The 17038-nt window shown below is 43.4% G+C and overlaps 1 protein-coding gene across 13 annotated transcripts in view; it reads left to right on the top strand.

Annotated features, from left to right (window-relative positions):
• The window catches only part of SGMS2 (sphingomyelin synthase 2), a 130704-nt gene that overhangs the window by 39900 nt on the left and 73766 nt on the right, over positions 1-17038 (top strand). For 3 of the 13 annotated variants that reach the window (XM_038581963.1, XM_038581959.1, XM_038581958.1), the window contains exon 1: positions 8340-8573. The exons of 7 other annotated variants lie outside the window; for them this stretch is intronic. The gene's annotated coding sequence lies outside the window, so the exon portion shown is untranslated. Of the gene's footprint in view, positions 1-8339; positions 8574-8878; positions 9017-17038 lie in introns of those variants that run through there. 3 more of the 13 variants (XM_038581964.1, XM_038581960.1, XM_038581957.1) reach the window with 1 other exon arrangement.

The raw sequence follows: 17038 nt of genomic DNA, 5'->3' as shown, positions 1-17038 counted from the left end.
ATTGGCTGGACACTGTCACATAGAAAGCACAACACTACACAGTTATTACCTCCTTTCATCGTAGAAAGGGCTTGTATAAAGAGGCAGACTTTGTACCCTTCCTATTAGACATTTTAGTCTGAACTAACAGCTGGGAAGTCAGATCTGCATAAAGTTAGCATGTCCTCCAGCAATATCATCCTCCTTCACATTTTAAATTAGAGAAAAAAATATATGTTTAATCTGCAATTCAAGTCCCACTCCTTTTAAGAAGGGCAAGTTGGGGGTAAGGTGATATAATCAAATATAGTGCCCTGATAAACTGTGTGGAGGAAGATGTGTGCGTGCACATTCTAATTGGAATAGAACCAGGAGGAACATTTGGAGAGGCAGCCAAAGGAGAAAGTGCATGTGGCCTAGGAGGTAAGCAGGCTGTCCAGATGTGTCCTATAAGGAAGGGGTTACTTTCCTGGTTTGAGCACCAAGCTGTGAAGTCTGGGCTTTAGTTTAGTTGGCTTAAAATTCAACTTTGCTAGAATGCAAGGTGACTGGCCTATTAGAGACTGACTCACAAGAATTATAGTCACAGAACACTCTAAACATTAGAATATAACTATTAAGCTTGTTAGTAAATTTTCTTCCTGCAGACTAGTCTGGACCAGTGACTCACACAGGGAAGGAGGTTGGGAGTAGAATTGGGGGTGGGAGCATGACCTTCCCTATTGAAAAGAAGCCTCAGTGTCCCTGGGAAAGCTGGTTACAGCTAAAGTCCACCCTCCCTTCTCCCTCTGCCTCTTACCTAACCTAGCCTGCCTTGTGATTCCGATAGTCCCTTCCAGGATGGCATGATGCCAGATTTAAAATTAGTATTTCTTTAGGAAGAGTGTAATTTGCTCAACAATATAGGAAAAAAAGGTAGAGAATCCTTGCCTTGGGCTGAAATTGTCCAATTTTTTCTCAACATTAGAATTATCTAAGGCGGGATGCCTGGGTGGCTCAGTTGGTTAAGTGTCTGCCTTGGGCTCAGGTCATGATCACAGGGTCCTGAAATCGAGCCCCACATTGGGCTCACTGCTCAGTTGGGGTGCCTGCTTCTCCCTCTCCCTCTGTCTCTCCCCCCGGTTTGTGCTCTCTCATTCTCAAATAAATAAAATTTTTAAAAAATCATTTCAGGCACTGACTTAAAATGATGTCTGGAATCCCTCCCCTGAAGATGGATTAAGTCATGGGTGGGGGCTTCACATGATGATGATTCTTATGAATCAAGTCACTGTCATCATTTTTTGCTGCTGCTGCTGTTGCTGTGTTTTTCTAAGGCACTTGTTCCCACTACCCTCCAGGAGACTCTCAGAACTCTCTGCCATTTCTCATGTAGTCCCAACACTTACCCCTTTATGGTAGAAGTGAGTGGCATACAGTAAAAACAAAGCAATCTTTACATTAGCCCAGACCCCAGAAATTAGACCTGCCCTTACTTCTGGTCCAAATACTCTATTTCAAGATTCTCCTGAGTGGTACTGGGAGAGGACTCGGTACTGTTTTCTTCAGCCCAATCAATTTATTCCCTTTCCATACCTGCTCCATCCAGAGCTGTGCACTATCCTAATTGACTCCGTGGCTTCCTATCTTGACCAGTAAAGCATGGCCCCCCAACCTCCACCCCTACTGGATCTTTCTCTTTTTCTTCCTCAAAGAGAGCTGTTCAGAATTTTAAACCTATTTTCTCCTGCCTATTCCCAAAACATTGTCACGATTTGTCATTCACTGTCAAGCATATCTAAGTGCAGGTAGTTAGGGGCCAGTTAGTGGCTTTTGGATCCTAAGAGAGGAAAAGGAGAGGAGGAGGGATTCTTATAGTAATTTGGCCTCTGAATGGGACAGCTAATACAAAATGAGAACATTTGCACTGAGATTAATCTCTGCTTGATATATCTCCTGAATTCTATTATGCTAAATAAGTAGGTCTCCTCTTCAGCCTTTAGTTATATTACACAAGACTACCTTTTACTGCCCTGGCTTTGGGAAAAGATCAAGCTGTCCCCTCCAGAAAAGGTAGGGAGGGGGGTGAGTTTAGGGAGAAAACCTCCTCCACCCCACTCACCTGCCTCTTCTATCTCCATACATATTTCCATATACTTATTTCTATAATACTCTGTGATTTTCCCAGATCTCCCTGAATCTACCCATGGCTCCCTAAACCCTACTCCTATAACCTTTGAAATTCCTACTTTATGATCACAAATTCTCCTATCTGCTCAATTGTGTCTCTAAATATCCCTTATATTTTTTGGCCTTAACTGCAATCTGGGGGTATGCTTTCCCTGCAGCCTGTCAAAGATATCCAATTATCTTCTCATACTCTATGTACTTTGAAGTTGAAAAGTAGGGTCTGTGTCTCTTTGATTTCTAGAGATACTTCTGGACTGAGATTATGCCAGGCTTTCATAAAGTGCCCTGCTCATTTGAGGCATTCACATCTTCTATACTATCTTCTTTCTTTCCTCGTTCAACTCATTATTAATTGTTTGGCACCTTATTTACTGTCATCTTTTCTGCCCCTTGTCTGGCCCTCATTCTGGGTAACTTCAGCATCCATGAGAATTGTTCTTCTAGTGCCCTCAACAATTTCTCTTCTTCCCTCCACCTCATCCACCCACATTTCAGGCCCTGCCATTGCACAAACTGCTCAGATAAGTAGTTCATAAATCTCACCACCCAATCTCCCGTGTTTCCAAATTCTTCTCTCTTTCCCCTAGTTCCCATTTCTGCAATGTCTACAGGATCTCCAGGCTACAAATCCTTTTACTTTTCCCTTATCCATCAGCCCCCTCCTCCTTTTGCTTTTCTCTTGACCATCTTTTATTCCCTAATCCATTACTTCATCGACACTGTCCTAAACTCCCTCCCTCCTGTCTATCTCATCTACCACCCCCATTATGCCTGCTGGTACCCCGTGTTTGAGCACTGCTAGAGAAGGACATTCTTATACCACTAGGGCCATGACTTCAGTCTTCAGTACCATCTCCCAAATTTATGTTTTTTCTAGTTAATGTCCTTTTTTAAAAAGATTTTATTTAGGGACGCCTGGATGGCTCAGCGGTTTAGAGCCTGCCTTCCACCCAGGGCATGATCCTGGAGTCCTGGGATCAAGTCCCGCATCGGGCTCCCTGCATGGAGCCTGCTTCTCCATCTGCCTGTGTCTCTGCCTCTCTCTCTCTCTCTCATGAATAAATAAATAATCAAAAAATATTTAAAAAATTAAATAAAAGATTTTATTTATTTGAGAGTGAGCAAGAGAGAGAAGGAACAGGATTAGGAGCAGAGGGAGAGAGAAGCAGACTCCCCTGCTGAGCAGGGAGCCCAAGGTGGGGCTCGGTTCCAGGACTCCAGGATCCTGACCTGATCCGAAGGCAGATGCTTAACAGGTTGAGCTACCCAGGCGCCCCTAGTCACTTCATATTCTTATTCTTCAGTGTGACTACTTTAAACTGGTTTCATTCTTTCTAAAACCACCCACGGCTCCTACTTCCTTACTCTCAGTTGACGATGTCACCTTGTGGTCTGCAGAATGGGACCCCAGAGATGTCCACACCCTAATTCCTGGAACATGTTAGGTCACATGGCAAAAGGGACTTTGTAGATGTGATTAACATTATGGGCTTTACTATAGAAAGAGTAGCTTGAATTATCCAGGTGGGCCCAATGTAGTCACACAAGTCCTTTAAAAGCAGGAAAATTTCTCTAGCTGAGGCAAAGAGATGCAGCAGGACGAGAAGTCAGAAAGATTCCAGTTGTGAGAAGGATTCCACACTCCGTTGCTGGCTCTGGGACAGCCTCTAGCTGGCTCTGGGACAGCCTCTAGCAAGGTGGCTCCCAGTTGACAGCCAGCAGAGCAACACAGAGACCTTGATCCTGCAGCGAGAGGGAACTGGATTCTGCTAACAGCCTGAATGGATCTGGAAGCTTGCCAGAGCCTACTGATAAGAGCCCTGCTTGTCGACACCTTGATTTCAGTCCTGGTGAAACCCAGAGCTGAGAAACCAGCAGAATCTGGAGGACTACTGACCTGCAGAATGGTGAGCTAATACCTTGTGTTGTTTCAAGCTAGTAAGTTTGTAATTTGTTACAGCAGCAAGTGAAAACTGATACACACCTCCAAACTCACAGAAAAATGGAAGCATGGAGAGCAAGAATTTTAACTTCTTAGAAGCAGTCTACAAACGTGATTCCCATGCTGCTTTTTTGCCCTTTTCCCTCCTGTGGTTGAGGAGCTGTTCCTCCTCAATTTCCTTAACACTTCATTCTCCTAGTTTCCCCCCCACCAGTTTTGTGTTTTCAGGCCCATCTGCAGTGTTCTCCTTTGCCAACCCTTTAATGTTGGGCCCTTTCTTGGACCTCTTCCCTTTTTACTCTGGACCCTATTTCCAGGCCGTCTCATTTTTTTCCCAGTGGCCTCCTCATTATCTTTCCCATGCTGACTATTCTAAAATTTATTTATTTATTTATTTTTTATTCTAAAATTTATATCTCCAGTTCCACTTATGTCATGGTCTCAGCATTCCAGGATGGAGCCCCACATTGGGCTTTCTGTGCTCATCAGAGAGTCTGCTTCTCCCTCTCCCTCTGCCCTCCCTCCCCATGCAGGTGCCCTTGTGCTCTCTCTCTCTCAAAACAAACAAACAAACAAACAAACAAACAAACAAAAAACAAAACTATGCTCTTTGAAGCCAGAAGTACTGGTGTTATGCCCTAGTGATATCACTTACTTCAATGTGATCTTAGGAGAATAATAATCTCTCTTATCTTTGGTTACCTCCTATGAAGAGGAGGGGATTTTGAGTACCTACCTCATATCATTGGTTAAAGGATTAAATGAGATAATACAGCTTAGTCCCTGGCATATAATAAGTACTCAGTAAATCATAGGTGTTTGGTCTGGATGGGCCTGGCAAAAATGAGCATCTAAATTCCAAATCCAGAAGGTAAACAGCCTTATTCTCTAGTTGTTCTGGCTATCATTGTCTCTCCAATGAGACTATAGACCTCCTATGTCATGAACTCCTAGAACTGTCTTCTTAAGTTCTAATGTTGCTTATGTTGCTATTTTTAATTTCAAAAATAATACAGGTTTTCATAGAAAAATAGTCCAAAAGTACAAGTTTCTTCTTCACACTCTGCCCTTCTGTATCTCATTGTCACGAGGTAATATAGTTTGGTTCTGTATTTTTTTCATGGGAGTGGTGTTTGCCAAAAAAGGTGTGTGTGTCTGCCGTGTGTATTTTCCCTCTGCTCCTTCACTGCTTATATTTGTCACTAATAAGGACAGTTTTCCTTCCTTCCTTCCTTCCTTCCTTCCTTCCTTCCTTCCTTCCTTCCTTCCTTGATTGATTTCAGATATAGAGAGAGCACATACACCAACAGGAGAGGCAGAGGGAGAGAGAATTTTAAGCAGACCCTGTGGTGAGCACAGAGCCCAACCCTGGGCTTGATCTCACAACCCTGAGATCATGACCTGAGCCAAAATCAAGAGTCAGACACTTAACCAATTGTGCCACCCACGCATCCCAACAAGGACAGTTTTCTAAAGTCAGAGCCTATGGGATTATTTTATTTTATTGCCTACATAATTTCCCATAACATGGAGTTACTTCACTATTGGTTTGTTTTGTTCATTTGTTTATTTCACTCATTGAATACTACATGACAGGCACTACACTGGACCCTGGAAAAAATCATAAATAATGCTGCAATAAACATTCTTATGCAAAAAATTTTTTTTTCTTATGCAAAAATTTTTAAAGAAAACTTTCCATTGTGAGACTGATGTTTAGAAGATGCACATGGTGATTCTTAGATAAGCAGCATGGGCACAAAGTAGGAACTCAATAACCATTGTTGATTGAGTCAATGATTTAGGTTATGTCCAAAGTAGGAGTTATTATAAGGAGTTAAGTACTACAAATGTTTCCCTAACAATCAGTATGTTTTATCATAACAAAGAAATATCTATAAAATGATATTTACACTATGCATTGGTTTAGAAAAAATTGACAAGAACACGCTGGCCAGCTCTTTCCTTCCCGTAAAGCATTCAGCAACTATAATTTTTGGAAGGTGACTAAATCTAGTACTTAGGAAACTTTGATACATTGTAAGAACAAAAAGTTAAAAAAAAAATCTCTTTCTGTGAGAAGGACAAGTTACTATTTTTCACAACATAGAAATTAAGATGAATAACTTGCTTTCTCATATGTTAACAATGAATAAAATGTAAAAAGTTCATGCAACTCAATCACAATTATACCATTACATTTACTGGAGAATATTTAAGTGAATAATAAAATGACCTAATTATTTATTTCATAATATTTAAATCAAGGCACATTAATAACCACAAATCCAGAACTATCCATTAAACAGCCTTCCATACATGGGATGCCTGGTGGTTCAGCAGTTGGGTGAACCTTTGGCTTAGGTCATGATCCTGGGATCCAGGATCGAGTTCTGCATCGGGCTCCTGTGGAGAGCCTGCTTCTCCCTCTGCCTATGTCTCTGCCTCTCTCTCCTTCAGTCTGTGTCTCTCATGAATAAATAAGCAAATCTTTAAAAAGAAAAGAAAAGAAAACAACAACAAAAAAACAGCCTTCCATACAAAGAGGGGCCCTCCCCAGATGGAGCTGCAAGATTTACTTCATATAGTAAGACAGCAGGATGTCAGGCTTTGTTCTGAGCTTTTTAAATTTCATCTCCTTGTGTATAGGCCCAAAAGCCCACAACATCATTTTTTGAGAACTGTAGAAAACTTTATACTTCTCTCCATAATGTCCAAATACTTGAACCTTATAGGATATTCACCCAAACTTGCTTGTGGCTATGCATTAGAATGCAGTCCCTTTGTGTTACCAATGGACAGGATATTCAAGCTTCTGATTAGGTCTGTGATTCTCTACAAAAAAAAAAATGTTGGTTTGAATATCCATTTACTTTGACTGCATCCCAGCAAACTAATCTATTTGCTATTGTCCTCTGGGCAAGATGCCTAGGCTTTGTAAAATTGAACATGAACTCCTCCTGAAAAGGAAAGATGAACCCAAGGAAAATAAACTTCAATTGTTGGTGTTCTCTTCTGGGTTCTTACCTTTCTGTAGTTTTTTTGTTGTTGTTGTTTTGTTTTGTTTTTTTAAGATTTATTTATTTATTTGAGAGAGAAAAAGAGAGAACAGGGCATTGGCAGAAGCAGAGGGAGAAGGAGAGAGAATCTCAAGCAGACTCCCTGAGAAGAAGTGAGCAGAGGAGGAGCTCCATCCCACAACCCCTAGACCATGACCTGAGCTGAAACCAGAGTTGGAAGGCTGAACCGACTGAGCCACCCAGGTGCCCCTTACTTTTCTGTAGCTTTAAATGAGTGCATTTTCACCACAGTGATGCCAAACCTTTGATTAATTTTGGGAGCCTCTTCTTTTGGGGGAAACTTCTGATGTGGCCTCTTATACTTATGTGCTTTGGTACTGCCCTGCATATTTTTTCATTAGAGTGGTTTTTAATTACCATAGATAAAGGGTTGTTTACTTTCATGATTTCTGCGATAGGCACCTAGAGATGCCTCTGGATTATTTTTGTTTTATTATATAGAATCACCCACAAGCCAGTGCAAATTCTAATCATTACCAATCATTACCCTGTCCAGAAGTAGAAAACAAACATAAAATAATCGTCATTTAAATTCAATCAAGGTTTGGCCACATTCTAATCCATCCTAGTTAGAATCTGAGACTGACCTTGTTTACTTTGAAAACTGCCCAGCAGGTGTATGAATAGCAACTCCAAGAAACCTAGAGCCTTGACCATTTTTTAAGAAGGCAACACCCTTCTAAAAACATAACTGCTGAGCTCATCAAAGAAACCGCAGGCCCCAGCGCCCTGTGCTCCAAAAGCTGCGGAAGAGCGCAACGTTCACTTGAGCAAAGAACTACTCTTTCAACTGTTTATTTTGGTTACGGTCGCTTGTCCTTAAAGAGAAGCAAATCAATTAACAGGACGAATGACATGGTAGTTAGTCACCGAAGGGAAAGTATTATTAGCCTCATTAACTTGGAGCACCCTTCCAGCTCACACCTAGAGTTAGCCGTCCAGCAGACTAACCCTGCCAGGCCACCCCGGGAGGTTTGGAACCCCACCTCCGCGACGCAGGCCTGGGCAAACACCCTTGGAATAACCGCTGACGTCCCCAAGCCCACCCACGCCCAAGTCAGGAAGCCGTTCCTGAATAAGGCAAGGTGTGGGCGCGGGGGAGGGGGGGAGGGTGATCCCTTCCCGGCCCCATCCTTAAAAGTTGCCGGGAGTGGCACCCAAAGAACTTTCCCCAGATTGAGCTCGGCCACGGGTGCGGGAGGTCTGCTCCGGGCCCTGGGGCTCTCCGCCGGGAGCCAATCGGCCCTGCCTGCCAAGCCCCTCCTTCCCTGCACCTTTAGTGGCTGAGCCCCGGGAGAGTCGGCTGGGGTTTCTCCTTAAGAAGTCGCACCGGTTTGTCGAGCTCTGCTCGGCGCCTTGGACAGCCACGGCAGCGGGAGCGGGCGCTGCCGCCACCCGGCCGGGTGAGTCACTGTTTGGAAATGGAGTGGGCGGGCGAGGGTGTGAGAGAATGAATGATGTCAGGAGCGCGCAGGGCGGCGGGCGGGGAGAGCGGGCTGCCGGGCCGCGGTAAACACCGAGCGCCGCGCCGCGCCGCGGGCCGAGCGGGCGGGGAGACCCCGCCCTCGGCGCGCACGGAGCCGTCCTCGGCCGCCGAGCCCGGCCGTGCTGCAGCGCCGCGGGCAGCGGCCTCGGGGGCGGCGGCCGCGGGAGGCAGCGGGAGGCAGCGGGAGAGCGGGAGAGCGGGGCCGCGGCGCGCACGGACAGACCCCCGAGCAAACTTTCTAGCGGCTTCGGTGCGGGGGGCGGGGGGTGGCTGCGGCGGCGGGCTCCGTCCCCCGGCCGAGTCCGCGCCTGGGAGCCGGTGCCTCCGGGCTGGCAGCGGCGGGAGCCCCAGCTGGGAGCGGTAAGGAGCGCCCGGAGGGGCCGGCGCGGAGGTGGGGCGGGGGCGGGGGGACTGGGCAGAGGAGCGCGCGCCGGGCGCCGCGCGGGGAGGGGGAAGGTGGGTGGCGAGCGCGGACGTGGCTCTAATTCGGCCCCCGCGCGCCCCGCCCGCCCCAGGGCATCCTTGGTCCGTGTTGCCTGGGAAGGGGGTTGGCTGTGTGGCTGAGTCTCCTTGCGCTGAGCTTTCGTCTCATTCATTTGCAACCATTTTTCGGGGTAACTCGGTCCTGGCGTGGAAAGGACCCAGATTAAACCATACCTTGTCCAAGCCACTCGGGAGGGCAGGACTGAAGTTCAGAAGGTGGAGGAGGGACGGTCTTGCTCTCTTCCGAGAGCCACTTACTGACGATGTGTGAACAGCAGTAGTCCAGCCCTGGGCTGCCCACCCTCAAACCTTGGCATCCCCGAGCCACTCCGCTCAAGGAAAAGGGAGGGTTGGCTTCTCCGCGCGGATGGGTGGGCATGGACCCGTCTACCCCTCCCAGATCCGGATCGTCGTCAATAACCCGCGGCCACCTCTTGAAACAACTCGGATGTGCTGTAATCTTTTATTTCTATTTTCAATCTTTGCCGTTCTTCCGTTTCATCTTGTCTGCTCTAATATGACCTCAAAACGTTTTGACGTTTATGCTACATTTTGAAGAGCTTCGACTGTGCAGTGACTCTAGGTTGGGCATGGATTTTGAATGTGAACTTTGCAAATCCTTGGCGTCACTCTTAGTCTCATCTATTAACGGTAGGTTCTAAGTTCTGTTAAACATTGACTCAGTAAAATGGGACTGTAACTACAGATGATAGGTCTCTCTCGCTTTAAAACCCTCATTACTCTCATAGTGTCTGGCACAAAGCAGACCCCAACAAATTGTAACTGTTTACATATAAATAATGGTGTATTCCAGAGCTGGCATGGCTGACAACCAATTAATGTCCACAAAATTTCCTGCCTATAAACCTGGTGGGCTGAGGTTCAGCCTGGGAAATCCTTTGGCAAGTTCCTTGGATCTTCAGGAAGTTAAGCATTTCGTTGTGGATACCTGAAAGGCTTTTGGTTGCAACCCGGTTTCACTGGAACTGTCGATTGCTGTTTAAACTGAGTCAGAGCAACCAGTGAAAAGTGACAAACCTAGAATTTGCAGGAAGACTGGACAGATGGAAAACTCTAACCTTAACCTTTTTTAAATTTTTTTCTCCAAATAGGCAGTACGGAATTTCCTTTTTATAGTCCTTTCCTTGATTTGTCCCTTGTCTTACCTCACAGTAGTCTTCTGGTTGAAGTGTTGTTTTACAAGTTAATATTTAATTTGGTTTCTTTAGTTTTCATTTTTAAGTAAAGCCGGTTGACTTAGGAACCTGGAGGGAAATACTGGACACCTTTGGGTTGCTGCCTCCTGGCCTCAGTTTCTCTTCTCCTGGGATCTTACAAAAGCCCGAGGAACTATTTGGAAGGATAGGAAGTATTTGCTTGGCTGTTATTGGAAAGATTTGTTCTTAACCATATCTACAACAGCTTTTAGGGTTAAAGGTCACAGGTTTTTAATACCACCTGATGTGGAAAGGTCTTGGGGGCCTTGGAATCCAGGAGGCTATCTGGTGGTAACTTACTTGCCATATTTGAGCAAGTGACTTAAACTCTGGAAATTGGGGAGGACTTTAAACAAAATATGGGGCAAAATAGGATTAATCTTACATCTATTAAAATATACAATGGAATACAAATGGGAACTTTCTCTTTTAAAGAAGTGATACTTTTAGGGTTTTTTTGGGAGAAAGTGACAATTACTGAGAATTTTAGATAGTTTTGGATGAGAGTAGCCTACCCACCTTAGTTCTCTTATGGAGGAATTGAAGCCTCTAACCTGAACTATCACATTTATTCACTTCATTCAGTTGTTAAACATTTAGTGAGAAGCTACTATATTCTAGCCACTACAGTAGGTACTAGTGATGCTAACATGAAGATTTTGTAACTGTCCTTGAAGCTTCCGGTCCAGTAGAGAGCGCCCCTCACCTTGATGATGGGGTGGGGTGGCGGGGGAGGGAAGGAGCAAAAAAGGCGGAAAGGATGGGGAATTGGGAGGAAACCAGAAGTGAGTAGGCTCCCTCCTGTAAGCTGCCTGCTACTGGTAACACAAGATCTAGTGGCTTTACAATGAGTCCTGAATTGGGGCTCATACATTCTTATGAGGCTGAACAATGCAAATATGCCTTGCTTTGCCCAATAAAAATATTAGAGATAGACCATTAAGAAAAGTGTGTTTTTAAAGATTTTATTTATTTATTTGAGAGAAAGAAAGAGCAAGCGAGCATGAGCGAGTGGGAGAGCACAAGCTAGGGGGAAAGGCATAAAGAGAGGGTGAAGCAGACTCCTCACTGAGCAGTGATCCTAATACGGGGCTTGATCCCAGGACTCTGGGATCATGAACTGAGCCGAAGGCAGACACTTAACCAACTGAGCCAACCAGATGCCCCCATTAAAATAATCTAAATGAACCCCAGAACAAACTTGCTTAAATGTAATCTGAAGGGTAAATTCAGCTAAGCCAACATTTATTTACTGTGAGCAAAGCACTGTGGTAGATTTTTGAGAAGATAATCACTGTGTGAGAATATTCTAACTTATTACATTTTCCCTGTATAATAAGTAGTATATTACTTATGGAAGTTTAAAAGTACAGATTAAACAAACCAGCAGTCACCCAGAAAATCACTTAATGTTCTATCCTCAAATTCTTTTTCACCTCTGTAAAAACATACGACACAGAAAGCTAACATGTATTAAGAACACTGATTTGGAGAAATAACTTTCCTGAAGCTGCACTGCTAGAAAGCCATTCTCTACATAACTGAGTTTGTTTCCTACACACTGTTTTCTAACTTGTTTTTTTCATCCAGATACGGACATCTTTATCACTAAAATACTCCTATACAGCAGCTTTTATAGTTCTCTATTATATGGCTGCATCCCAACTGAACCAGGCCCTTGTTTTGGGACAGTTTGTTTCCAGTTTTACTATTTTAAGCAACTCTGCAGTAAGTATCTTTCTAGCTATATCTAAGTGTATATCCATGATGATTTTAGTAATTTTGCATTTTAAAAAGTGAATTATAGGGCACCTAGGTGGCTCAGTGGTTGAGCATCTGCCTTTGGCTCAGGTCGTGATCCCAGGGTCCTGGGATCGAGTTCCGCATCGGGCTTCCCATGGGGAGCCTGCTTCTCCCTCTGCCTAAGTCTCTGCCTCTCTCTGTGTGTGTCTTTCATGAATAAATAAAATCTTTTAAAAAAATGAATTGTGATGTTTAAAGTAGCTGCCTTTTTTTTTTTTTTTTTTACCATTCTTACTCAGGATTAGAAAACTTTCTCTTTAAAATGTAAGAGTTTGAATTTGTGTTCCTTTAGTGTTTCTCATAAGATTTCAGCAATAGGATCAACATTCTCTGTGGAGCTGCACAATAGGTCAGTAGCTCATTACGCAAGGGATTTATCTGATGAAAACAGAACACACAGGCTTTCTTAAAGAGATATTTGGCCTTGTATTTTGTTCTTAGCCATAAAGCTAAACTTTTGTGGGCAAATAGAGCAGAATGGAGGAATGCTAATTTTGCCAGGTAGCTCTCTAAAAGAAATTCTTCTACAGTTTGCCTTTTGAGTACCCAGTAAGATGGACAAATTAAAAACTTCAGACATTGCATTTAGCAGATTTCTAACTACACTAGGTTTAGACTAAGCTCCATCACTTTTAAATAGGTCACCTTTTTAAAAACCTTATGAGTTTGTTGTTTGATCTCTTGAAAAGCATATCATTGGTAAGACATTTTGGGGTTGATTTAATGGAAGTGCAATAAATTTCCATTATAGGTATAAAGCATTTCTTCATTTAAGGATCCTCAAGTTTTATTATAATATCATACCCTCTTTGCTACCCTGAGGCAAAATTTAAATTTGGTTTGGGTTTATATTTCCATTTCCAGGGCTGGTTACTTTATCCTCACAGTTTTGATAAAGGATGTTGGATTATGAGTAGTGGTCAGTTTACCTTCTTTGTACAGAAACTTAGTTCGATTTATTAATTGCTAACAACAACTTGTAATTCAAAGCAGAATGTAAAGAAACAGGTAATAGAATGAAAGTATAAAAGGGAGGGTGCCTGGGTGGTTCAATCAGTTAAGCATCTGTCTTAGGCTTAGGTCATGATCCCTGGGTTCTGGGACTGAGCCACACATCAGGCTCTCTGCTCAGCAAGGTGTCTGCTTTGCTGTCTCCTTCTGTCCTTCCTCTCCCCCGCCCCGTCTCCCACTTGTGCTCAAGTGTACAAAGGGTAAGCTGTTATTTGCAGATTGGTTTTCCCTATTACCAAACTCTAATTTGATGATTTGCTTCTCATTTAAGATTCAGGTGTACAGTTTTGTTAGTTTGATCACATCACTTAAGACTTTCAAACCAAACTTGGCATAGTCATAGATTTTTTTTAAAAAGAAGCACCAAATGGATTGAGTGTTCTGTATGTACATCTTTTCTTTCAATATACCCCTCCATACTGGTAAAAAAAAAAAAAAAAAGAATAAAACCACATATGGAAATTGTTAAAGAGGAGGGGATGAAAGGAAATGAAAGGTAACAAATTCAAAGCAAGAGTGGCAGAAAAGACAGCCAGCTACTAAAAGTCAAATCAGGTGAAAGAGTCTGGAAGGACCCCTTCAGGTAAATGTCACTTCTCTGGTAGTGCTTGCGCCGAGGTTCATTTATGTGATACCTTTCACCTGTGGAAAGAAAGCTGCCTGGTTATCAGGGCTAGCCTTAGGCAGACTTGAGAAGGAAGTGAGATACCCACCTTCCAGCATCCTTGACTCTTATGTTTATCCTAGCAGTACTCACTTCTAGAAAGTCTCAATGAGTAGCTGAATAAAGGCAAATTGCTATCCAACTGAAGCTGTGGAACTAGAGGTATCCTATTTATGGAGAATTGGGGGATGTGTGTCTACCCCCTGGAATTTAATTACCTCTTTTTATTAAGATGATTAGAAATGTAAAATACATGATAAGAATTAAACTTTTTTTTTTTAAGATTTTATTTATTTATTCATGAGAGACAGACAGGCAGAGGGAGAAGCAGGCTACATGCAGGGAGCCTGATGGGGGACTCGATCCCGGGACTCCAGAATCACATCCTGGGCCAAAGGCAGGCACTAAACCACTGAGCCACCCAGGGATCCCCAAGAATTAAACTCTTGAAAAGCTTTTTCACAAATAGGAAGGAACTGAAAGGAGGAGGAGCCCTGAAGGTGGAAAGACCACTGCAGAAGCAAGGATGGGAATGTGGCAGAGGCAACTCTATGCCCTCTGGAGGATCACACCCAATCCTGAGGCTACTGGGGATTGGCTCCTCCTCTTGGAACTGGGGTCCTGTGTGATCCTGGAGGGGCTGGCCTGGCAGGCGTGAAAACGTATGTCAGAGGCCTTCTTTGGCCTGTTCCACGATGAGATCCATCCTGGGAAGACACCTCTTAACACACACTCCACTGGACAGGGTTAAGAATTACTTTAAATAAGTAATTCTGATCTAACATCTACATAAAATGTAAAGGAATGAGTTTTCATTTAGGGGTAGAGAAGTGGGGCAAAGCAATACATGATTTTGGATCATGGACCACTTAACTAATTGAGGTGCCTTGGAGGCATACCTTTAGATGGCAGTCCATCTCCAAAGAGAAGTGGAGACCTCTCAGGAAAATGCTTGTGGCAGTAGTTGACCATGAAGCCAAACCTTTAAAACAGAACTGGTCCTCCAAGCTTTATCACACCCAGAAGCTGGACGTAATCCGGTAAAATAGTAATGGTTAAATAATGGGAGAGACTCTGAGATAGTATTTTAAAATCTACATTAGAACCTCTCTTCATCTTCAGACTGACCTGCAAAATAGAAACTGTGAGCTCTCCACTGTGGAGGTAGGGAAACCATTTTTAGAAAGGTTAACATACTCAAGACTGCAGAGCTGGTAGGAAGTAGAGCAAGGGTTTGAAGTGAGAGTCAGATGATTCTAATGCCATGCACTGCCTGATATCCCTCAAGACTTTCTGTAATCTTCCCATTGACTTTGAAGATATGGTAGTTTGGGGGCGGATAATATATTTTTATATGGGATTGTATGTTTACTACCCCATCTTCTGGGATACTTATCTGGTCTGTGCTGCTTTAAGATCATGAAGTAGCCAGAGGGATGAACACACATAGGGTTAGGCCCACCTGGGCAAATGCAAATCTGAGAAAACAGTAGCAGCTGTATGAAATATAAGGCCTCAGGGCTTCCTAAAGAAAGACACACTTATCGGGGAGGAAGTGGGATGTTGTGGGTCCCAACACCCCTCCTCCCCACTAGGTGACCTTGGGCAGCTTCCTTAGATGAACCTCCATTTCCTGGCGGTAAAAAGGGAATAAAATATTTACTTCATAAGGTGACCATAAGACCTATGGAACTTTGTGAGTAAAACACTGAGGGTAATGCTTGGTTCGTATACCTACTCAATGGCTTAGCTTTCATTATTTATTTATTTATTTATTTATTGCATACAGGCTACATCTCTAACTTTTAAAACAAAATGTTCAATCTGATTATCTCAAAAATCAAATGATTTCTTATTTCTTTTATAATAGAATAGCCATTTGTCACATCATGCCTATATTGGTAGGGTCCTGTCCTTTACCCTTCCCTCATCCTTCTTATGGGGGTTAAAATAAAATCATTGAAGTTGTTTGTACACTGCCATTGAATTCAAGAACTTTCGTAAGAAGTGTATAACATCAGCTGTGAATGCTGAAAAGCTTTCAAAGCAGCAATCACAATATGCCAGCCCTCTCAGCAGATGCTGCGAGCGTTAATGTAGCACAACTGTTACTGTGCCTTACAGAGCTCAGCCTTCTGAGGGGTATTGTACCATGAACACCACTGTCCCAGAAAATGCCTGGGGCCATTAAGAATCACAGACCCCACTGTCTTCCCCGATGCTGTGAGTCTTTCTTTAGGAGGCCCTGAGACGGTTTATTTCACACAGCTGCTAGTGTTTTCTGATATTTGCATTTGTTCTGCAAGTTGTTTAAGGTCCAGTTGTGACCACCCCAGTAGCTACCAAACTTTAATAGTAAGAGAGGGTATTGTTTTTATTAAATTATATGTGTGTGTGTATAGGAATATATCCTCTTTGATGGATTGATTAGTGCTGAAAAATACACTAATAGTGGAATATAGTTTGGCCAGTTTGGCCAGTTATAAGCAGCAAGAAGGAACACTTAAAATTGTATTTACCAAACACTTAAAGCACTCAGTATTTGCCAGGATGTTTTTCTGAGCACTTATAACTTATTTACTTCTCCTCCAGACACTCTGAGGTGTATTTTATTGTCCCCATTTTAAAGATGCCCTTTCAAGACAGAAAGATTAAGTCACTTGCCTAAGGTCACGCAGCTGGTACAAGGCAGAGTTGGGTTTTGAAAGCAGACAGTTTGGCCGCAGAGTCAAACCACCAAACTGTTGATTGTAGAATCTAGGATGTATCTCACAACTTAAACATCACACCTGTCCAAACATGCCATCAAATCCCTGTGATTTACCATGTGGAGGATTAAACCAGGTCCTGTATTTCAGTATAAGTATTGAAAGATGGCGATGCTTAATTTTCAATGTGGTATTGTCAATCTTCTTTTTTTAAGATTTTATTTATTTGGGGGGGGGCAGAGGGAGGGGGAGAAGCAGACTCCGCACTGAACAGGGAGCCCAATGCAGGGCTCAATCCCAGAACCCCGAGATTGTGACCTGAGCTGAAGGCAGATGCTTAACGCACTTGAGCCACCCAGACGCCCCTCAAATGTTTTTCTCTGAAAATTTCTGAGTGTTTGGTCAGGTTTGGTGCTGAGTCTGGGAAAGAGGTGAATTCTTCCATTTCCCTGATTGGTGCACTCAGCTCAGCAAGAAGATGATCTGCAGTCTTATA

Source organism: Canis lupus, chromosome 32 (genome assembly GCF_011100685.1).
Source record: "Canis lupus familiaris isolate Mischka breed German Shepherd chromosome 32, alternate assembly UU_Cfam_GSD_1.0, whole genome shotgun sequence".
In the NCBI taxonomy this organism is placed as follows: Eukaryota; Metazoa; Chordata; class Mammalia; order Carnivora; family Canidae; genus Canis; species Canis lupus.
Note: the sequence above shows the minus strand (reverse complement) of the source record. Positions and strands in the feature narration are given on the sequence as shown.